A 9,892-nucleotide genomic window follows, 5' to 3' on the forward strand; every position below is an offset into this window, starting at 1 on the left:
ACAAAACAATTTAAAAATTAGAAGAGAAGCTTCTATATATTTTCATATACCTCTCATAATTCTGGGTAGGAGTTATCTTCTTAACCTGAGACAGAGGCAGTTTCAAAATACAAAAATAGATTTAGAACACTTCCTCATGTGCTTATTAATACTTTTGATTTCTTTATCTGAAAACTGCCTATCCATGTCCCTTGCCCATTTATCAATTGGAGAATGGCTTGATTTTTTTGTACAATTGATTTAGCTCTTTATAAATTTGAGTAATTAAATCTTTGTCAGAGGTTTCTATGAAGATTTTTCCCCAATTTGTTGTTTCCCTTCTGATTTTAGTTACATTGGTTTTGTTTGTACAAAAGCTTTTTAATTTGATGTGGTCAAAATTATTTATTTTACATTTTGTGATTCTTTCTATGTCTTGCTTGGTTTTAAAGTCTTTCTCCTCCCAAAGGTCTGACATGTATACTATTCTGTGTTTACCCAATTTACTTATGGTTTCCTTCTTTATGTTTAAGTCATTCACCCATTTTGAATTTATCTTGGTGTAGGGTGTGAGGTGTTGATCTATTCCTAGTCTCTCCCATACTGTCTTCCAATTTTCCCAGCAGTTATTATCAAATAGTGGATTTTTGTCCCAAAAGCTGGGATCTTTGGGTTTATCGTATACTGTCTTGCTGAGGTCACTTTCCCCCAGTCTATTCCACTGATCTTCCTTTCTGTTTCTTAGCCAGTACCAAATTGTTTTGATGACTGCTGCTTTGTAATATAGTTTTAGGTCAGGGACTGCAAGGCCCCCATCATATGTGTTTTTTTTCATTATTTCCCTGGATATCCTTGATCTTTTGTTCTTCCAAATGAACTTTGTTATGGTTTTTTCTAAATCAGTGAAGAAGTATTTTGGTAGTTCAATGGGTATGGCACTAAATAGGTAAATAAGTTTGGGTAGGATGGTCATTTTTATTATATTGGCTCGTCCTATCCATGAGCAGTTAATGTTTTTCCATTTGTTCAAGTCTAGTTTTAGTTGTGTGGAGAGTGTTTTGTAGTTGTGTTCATATAGTTCCTGTGTTTGTCTGGGGAGATAGATTCCTAGGTATTTTATTTTGTCTAAGGTGATTTTGAATGGGATTTCTCTTTCTAGTTTTTGCTGCTGAGCTGTGTTGGAGATATATAGAAAAGCTGATGATTTATGTGGGTTTATTTTGTATCCTGCAACTTTGCTAAAGTTGTTGATTATTTCAATTAGCTTTTTGGTTGAATCTCTAGGATTCTTTAAGTAGACCATCATGTCATCTGCAAAGAGTGATAACTTGGTCTCCTCCTTGCCTATTTTAATACCTTCAATTTCTTTTTCTTCTCTAATTGCTACTGCTAGTGTTTCTAGTACAATGTCAAATAGCAGAGGTGACAATGGGCATCCTTGTTTCACTCCTGATCTTATTGGGAATGCATCTAGTTTATCCCCATTGCAGATGATATTAGCTGATGGTTTTAGATATATATTGTTTATTATTTTTAGGAATGACCCTTCTATTCCTATGCTTTCTAGTGTTTTTAATAGGAATGGGTGTTGTATTTTATCAAAGGCTTTTTCTGCGTCTATTGAGATAATCATGTGATTCTTGTTGGTTTGTTTGTTGATGTGGTCAATTATGTGGATGGTTTTCCTAATATTGAACCAGCCCTGCATCCCTGGTATAAATCCTACTTGATCATGGTGGATGACTCTTCTGATCACTTGCTGGAGTCTTTTTGCTAGTATCCTATTTAAGATTTTTGCATCTATATTCATTAGGGAGATTGGTCTATAGTTTTCTTTCTCTGTTTTTGACCTGCCTGGTTTTGGAATCAGTACCATGTTTGTGTCATAAAAGGAGTTTGGTAGAACTCCCTCTTTGCTTATTATGTCAAATAGTTTATATCGTATTGGGGTTAACTGTTCTCTGAATGTTTGATAGAATTCACTGGTGAATCCATCAGGCCCTGGGGATTTTTTCTTAGGAAGTTCTTTGATGGCTTGTTGGATTTCATTTTCTGATATGGGATTATTTAAGAATTCTATTTCCTCTTCTGTTAGTCTAAGCAGTTTGTATTTTTGTATATATTCATCCATATCACCTAAATTGGTGTATTTATTGCCATATAATTGGGCAAAGTAATTTCTAATGATTGCCTTAATTTCCTCTTCATTGGAGGTGCTGTCCCCCTTTTCATCTTTGATGCTGTTAATTTGCTTTTCTTCCTTCCTTTTTTTAATTAGATTGACCAGTACTTTGCCTATTTTGTTTGTTTTTTCAAAGTACCAGCTTCTTGTCTTATTTATTAAATCAATAGTTCTATCACTTTCGATTTTATTAATTTCTCCCTTAATTTTTAGGATTTCTAGTTTGGTTTTCTGCTGGGGCTTTTTAATTTGATTGCTTTCGAGTTTTTTTATTTGCATTTCCAATTGATTGATCTCTGCTCTCCCTAGTTTGTTAATATATGCACTCAGGGATATGAATTTACCTCTGATTACTGCTTTGGCTGCATCCCAAAAGGTTTGAAAGGATGTCTCACCATTGTCATTTTCCTCGATGAAATTATTGTTTCTATGATTTCTTCTCTAACTAAACGATTTTGGAGTATCATATTGTTTAATTTCCAATTAGTTTTTGATTTGGTTTTCCATGTACCATTACTGATCATTATTTTTATTGCCTTGTGATCTGAAAAGGCTGCATTTATTATTTCTGCTTTTCTGCATTTGTGTGCCATGTTTCTGTGACCTAATGTATGGTCAATCTTTGTGAATGTGCCATGTGGTGCTGAGAAGAAGGTGTATTCCTTTTTATCCCTATTTATTTTTCTCTATATGTCTATTAATTCTAATTTTTCTAAGATTTCATTCACTTCTTTTACCTCTTTCTTATTTATTTTTTGGTTTGATTTATCTAAATTTGATAATGGTTGGTTTAAGTCTCCCACTAATATGGTTTTACTGTCTATTTCTTCCTTCAATTCTCCTAGTTTCTCCATTAGAAATTTGGGTGCTATATTATTTGGTGCATACATGTTGATTAGTGATATTTCTCATTATCTAAAGTCCCTTTTAACAAAATATAATTACCTTCCCTATCCCTTTTGATCAGGTCTATTTTTGCTTTGGCTTTATCAGATATCATGATTACCACTCCTGCCTTCTTTCTGTCAGTTGAGGCCCAGAAGGTCTTACTCCATCCTTTAATTCTGACCTTGTGGGTGTCAACCCGCCTGATGTGTGTTTCTTGAAGACAATATATGGTAGGGTTTTGGATTCTAATCCATTCTGCTATTCGTCTATGTTTTATGGGTGAGTTCATCCCATTCACATTCAAAGTTATGACTGTCATTTGTGGACTCCCTGGCATTTTGATATCCTTCCCTGGTTCTAATCTTTTCTTCTTCAGCTCTACCTTTTAGTCCAGTGATTTACTTTAAATCAGTCCCCCTTGTCCCCTCCCTTGATATGTTTCCTTTTTTAGTCCCTCCCTTTTTGTTCCCTCCCCTTCCCCCCTCTCTTTCCCTCCCCTTTTGTTTTCCCTCCCCCCTCCCCCCCTTGGTTTTCCCTTCTCCCTACCCTTGTTGGGTAAGATAGAATTCAAGATCCCAATGGATCTGGATGTTTTTCCCTCTCAGAGTTGATTTCCCTGAGAGTAAGGTTTAAGTAAAAATTCTCTTTCTCTCCTTCTTATAGGAGTTTTCTTCCCTTCCCCTTCCCATGTGAATCTTTGTGTGAGAACGATTATTCTATTTGGTCTTTCTTTTCCCCCTATTTACACATTACATTTTCCCCACATGTTAGTATACATAGATTGATATAAATGTAGTCCTTATAGAAGAGAGTTTGAGTAAAAGAAGAAGATAACATTTTTCTCCTTTTCCCTTTCCTTCATATTTACCTTTTCAGGTATTCCATGCTCTTTGATTTTCAATATCGAACTTTCCACAGAGCTCTGGTCTTTTCATTGCAAAAAGTTGGAAATCTTCTATTTTGTTGAATGCCCATACTTTCCCTTGGAAGTATATAGTCAGTTTTGCTGGATAGCTGATTCTTGGTTGAAGACCCAGCTCTCTTGCCTTTCTGAAGATCATGTTCCATGCCTTACGATCATTTAGAGTAGAACTTGCAAGGTCTTGTGTGACCCTGATTGGCATTCCTTTATATCTAAATTGTCTTTTTCTGGCTTCTTGTAGGATTTTTTCTTTTGTTTGAGAGTTTTGGAATTTGGCAATTACATTCCTGGGAGTTGTCTTTTGGGGGTTTAGTGTAGAGGGTGTTCTGTGAGCTCTGTCAGTGGCTATATTGCCCCCTTGTTCTAGAATCTCTGGGCAATTTTCTTTGATTATATCTTGTATTACGATGTCGAGTTTGCTGTTTATTTCTGTCTTTTCTGGAAGTCAAATTATTCTTAAATTATCTCTTCTCCCTCTATTTTCCAAATCTGTCAGTTTGTCAGTGAAATATTTTATGTTCTCTTCTAATTTCTTGGTCTTTTGGCTTTGCTTTATTAGTTCTTGCTTTAAAGCCTGGTTTTCCTTTTCACTTTGGTCAAACTGGTTTTGTAGATGCGTGAATTTCTTTTGCATTATTTTCCACTTTTCCTCCCAGAAGGCTTCCATCTTTTTGATCATTTCAGATTCAAATTCTTCATGGGTTTGTGGAGAGTTTCCATTTCCTTTGGAAGGTTTTGGAGCATTTGCTTGTGTTTCCTCTTCTATCTCCTCTGTGTTTTGTATTTTTGCTCCATAAAATGTGTCCAAAATCCCCCCCTTTTTCTTGTTTTTTTTTTTTTGGAATTTTGGGACTTTTGTGCTTCTGTGGCATTTGCCATCTCAATCTGAGTGGGGGGGACTGGCTTTTCTTATCTCTGTCTGGCGTTCAGAGGTTTTAGCCCTAGGCAAATTGTCCGTTCTATGCAGTTGTTGTTCTGTCTTCCTGGGAAGCCAGGAATTGCTGGTGTGTCCCTGTTACTGCCCTCCTCTACTCAGCACCCTCCTGATGCTTCTCTGTTGCCTTACTTCCACACTCTAAGCCTGGCTTGGCCCTTGTTCCTGTTCCAGCACTCTGCAGGGAGAGGGGCCGAGGTTTCCCAGAGCTCCGAGGGCTCCTAATGAGATTAGCTTTCCCTGGGTTGAATTTAGTATGCCTTGAGGCAGGGACTTTTTTTGTGAGACTCTGATGGAAGGATCCAGCCAGGGGGTTACAAGCTCCCCCCTCTCTCTGTTTCCTTGCTGTCTGGGTGTCCCCTCGACTGGGTTAGGTTGTTTTCAGGATGTGGCCTTCAGAATAGCCAGCTCCTGAGGCCCTTTTGCCAGCCCTGAGGGTTGCTGTTGTTCCAGACGACCCTGCCCTGCTCTCTGAGGGGGAGGGGCCGCGGCTTCCCGGAGCTCCGAGGGCTCCTAATGAGATTAGCTTTCCCTGGGTTGAATTTAGTATGCCTTGAGGCAGGGACTTTTTTTGTGAGACTCTGATGGAAGGATCCAGCCAGGGGGTTACGAGCTCCCCCTTCCCTCTCTGTTTCCCTGCTACCTGGGTGCCCCCTCGACTGGTTTAGGTTGTTTTCAGGATGTGGCCTTCAGAATAGCAGGCCGTGGGGCTCTGAGGTTGCCTCTGCTGCCTTGGACTCAGACTCAGCGCTCTGGGTTGGGGGGGATGGGTCCTAGGACCTTCCTTCTGCCTACCCCTTAGGTCCAAGTGGTCTCGGGTTCTGCCTTTTGGGGGGGGGCGTACCTTTTGATCTGGGTCCAGGTCCAGGAGGAGGACTCCTGGGGTCTATGCTGTTGATCGTTTTGAATTTCGGTGCCCTAGGAGCATTCGGTTTGAGATCGGTAAGGAAGGGTTTCAAGAGATCTGAACTTCAGCTTTCTCTAAGCCGCCATCTTGACCGGAAGTCTCCTGATCTTTTTTTTTTTTAATTTGAAAATTTTTATTTAATTAATTGATTTAGAATATTTTTCCATGGTTACAAGATTCATGTTCTTTCCCTGCCCTCCCCACAATCCCCCTCCCATAGCCAACAAGCAGTTCCACTGGGTTTTACATGGGTCATTGATCAAGACCTATTTCCGTATTATTGATATTTGCACTAGAGTGATCATTCAGAGTCTACATCCTCAATCCTATCCCCATCGACTCATGTGATCAAGTAGTTGTTTTTCTTCTCTTCCTCTGGATGTGGATAGCGTTCTTTCTCTTAAGTCCCTCAGAATTGTCCTGGATCATTGCATTGCTGCTAGTAGAGAAGCCCATTATATTCAATTGTACCACAGTGTATCAGTCTCCATGTATGATGTTCTCCTGGTTCTGCTCCTTTTGCTCTTCAATCCAGTTCACATGGAATTCCTCCAGTTCATTATTTCAAGCTGATTTTCTTGTTAACTTTCAAGTTTAAAAGTCAGGCTATTAGGAATGCTCAGAAATATACTCAGAAATTATACCAAAAAAATAGCAAAATTCTCTAATTGGATCACCATTGTCACTCATGGGCTGATTTTTCTTCTCCTCACTCTCACCCCCCAAATTTGTATTATCAGTGTTAATGTCCATATAATTTCTCAGTATCAAATAGTATAGAATAACTAATAATGATGATGATGATGATATTATAATGACAATAATAGCTAACATTTATATAGTTCTTACTACGTGCCAAGCATTATGCTAGGAGTTTTATGATTTTTTTGTTGTCAAGCCCACTGAGGACCACCTTGTTGGGGGTCCCCAGGGGTAAGAATGCAGATGGACTAAGGAGGGCTGGGCATGACTTAGTTTATTGATTTGGGGTACACAATTTATAGGGAAAATGATATAGGCTAAGAAATTAGGTAAGCCTTTTGCAGGAACAACGATTGGCAATGATTTACAAGATGGAAACAATGGATGTAGATTGCCTTAGTGTCTCTAAGCAGTGTTTTCTATAGGATAATAAATCATATGTCAGCATATCAATGTATGATCCAATCCAAAAAGGTAAGAGCTAGGGGCAATTAGGTGCCTTGGTAGACAGAGAACCAGGCCTGGAGACAGGAGGTCACGAGTTCCATTGTGACTTCAAATCCTTTTTAGCTGTGTGACCCTGGGCAAATCACTTAATCCCAGTTGCCTAGCCTTTATCATTCTTCTGCCTTAGAACTAATACTTAGTATTGATTCTAAGCCAGAAGATACGTTTTATTTTAATGAAATTATCATCCAAAATCTTGATACAGGTAGAGAGCCACCAACAAGACTGGTAGGAAGAGGAATGATACCTCATGAAAGATGCATGATTTATTGACCCAGTCAGGCAAAGAGCTACAAGAATGGCATGATTTAAGAATATTCCTTTAAATTTTTTTTCTCCTAGACCTATTCTTTTATTATTCGATACTTATATCACTTTTTTATTATATACTTATATACACCATCACTACCAAAAACAATTTAAACAAATAAACGCATTTTTTTTTTGTGGAAAGCCACAAACTCTGTATTGTTTAAAGTTTGTTAAAAATATGTAAATTATATATGTTTGCTAATATAAACATCCTCTGCTTTTGAGTTTCCATTGAATTTGTTTTATTTTTGATTTTTTTTACTCTTGTAAAACTTAATTGTTTTACTCTTGATTTTGTGGCTATTTTTAAAACATAAACATAGTATGTATTATTCTTATTCTCTATTCTTCTCTTTTAATCTCTTCTTATTTTCTTTATTTTCTTTATATTTACAATATTTGTCATTTCTAATAATATATTACAATCCATTACATTCAAATATCAAAACCTATTTAGCTATTTTTTCCACTAATTGCTTTTCTGTTATTTCCAGTTATTTTGTCATCCTAAAAAAAGCTTTCATGAATATTTTTATACATACACAGTTTTTTTCCCTCTCAATAATGCCCTTAAAACCCCAGAGAATCAACCAAAAAGCTAGTCGAAATAATCAACAACTTTAGCAAAGTTGCAGGATACAAAAGAAACCCACATAAGTCATCACTATTTTTATATATCTCCAACCCATTTCAGCAGCAAGAATTAGAAAGAGAAATTCCATTTAAAACCACCCTAGACAATATAAAATACTTAGGAATCTATCTGCGAAGACAAACACAGGAACTATATGAACACAACTACAAAACACTCTCCACACAATTAAAACTAGATCTAAACAACTGGAAAAACATCGACTGCTCATGGGTGGGATGAGCTAACATAATAAAAATGACAATCCTACCCAAATTAATTTGCTTATTTAGTGCCATACCCATTGAACTGCCAAAAAACTTTTTTACTGAATTAGAAAAAAACATAACAAAGTTCATTTGGAAGAACAAAAGATCAAGGATATCCAGGGAAATCATGAAAAAAAAAATACAAAGGAAGGGGGCCTTGCAGTCCCAGATCTCAGACTATATTATAAAGCAGCAGTCACCAAAACAATCTGGTACTGGCTAAGAGACAGAAAGGAGGATCAGTGGAATAGACTTGGGGTAAGTGACCTCAGCAAGACAGTCTATGACAAACCCAAAGACCCCCCAGCTTTGGGGACAAAAATCCACTATTTGATAAAAATTGCTGGGAAAATTGGAAGACAGTGTGGGAGAGATTAGGTTTGGATCAACACCTCACACCCTACAACAAGATAAACTCAGAATGGGTGAATGACCTGAACATAAAGAAGGAAACTATAAGTAAATTGGGTGAACACAGAATAGTACACATATCTGATCTTTGGGAAGGGAAAGATTTCAAAACCAAGCAAGACTTAGAAAGAGTCACAAAATGTAAAATCAATAATTTTGACTACATCAAATTAAAAAGTTTCTGGACAAGCAAAACCAATGTAACCAAAATCAGAAGGGAAATAACAAAGTGGGAAACAATCTTCATAACAAAAAACTCCGACAAAGGTCTAATTACTCAAATTTATAAAGAGATAAATCAATTGTACAAAAAAATCAAGCCATTCCCAAATTGATAAATGGGCAAGGGACATGAGTAGGCAATTTTCAGTCAAAGAAATCAAAGCTATTAATAAGCACATGAAAAAGTGTTCTAAATCTCTTATAATCAGAGAGATGCAAATCAAAACAACTCTGAGATACCACCTCACACCTAGCAGATTGGCTAACATTACAGCAAAGGAAAGTAATGAATGCTGGAGAGGATGTGGCAAAGTCGGGACATTAATTCATTGCTGGTGGAGTTGTGAATTGATCCAACCATTCTGGAGGGCAATTTGGAACTATGCTCAAAGGGTGCTAAAAGACTGTCTGCCCTTTGATCCAGCCATAGCACTGCTGGGTTTGAACCCCAAAGAGATAATAAGGAAAAAGACTTGTACAAGAATATTCATAGCCGGGCTCTTTGTGGTGGCAAAAAATTGGAAAATGAGGGAATGCCCTTTGATTGGGGAATGGCTGAACAAATTATGGTATATGTTGGTGATGGAATACTATTGTGCTCAAAGGAATAATAAACTGGAGGAATTTGATGGGAACTGGAATGACCTCCAGGAATTGATGCAGAGTGAGAGTCGCAGAACCAGGAGAACATTATACCCAGAGACTGAAACACTGTGGTACAATCGAAGGTAATGGACTCCCCCATTGGTGGTAATGCATCGATCCTGAACAACTCAGAGGGGTACAGGAGAAAAAAAACACTATCCACATCCAGAGAAAAAACTGTGGGAGTAAAAACACAGAAAAAAAAACTACTGCTTGATTACATGGATCGATGGGGATATGATTGGGGATATAGACTCTAAATGAACATCCTAGTGCAAATACCAACCACATGGAAATGGGTTCGGATTGTGAATTTTAAAAGTCTCCATCTTGGTCTAGCACCCAAAAATTGTGCACACCCACACTACACGGGCATGTGCT

The sequence above is a fragment of the Monodelphis domestica genome, chromosome 7 (assembly GCF_027887165.1).
Source record: "Monodelphis domestica isolate mMonDom1 chromosome 7, mMonDom1.pri, whole genome shotgun sequence".
In the NCBI taxonomy this organism is placed as follows: domain Eukaryota; kingdom Metazoa; phylum Chordata; class Mammalia; order Didelphimorphia; family Didelphidae; genus Monodelphis; species Monodelphis domestica.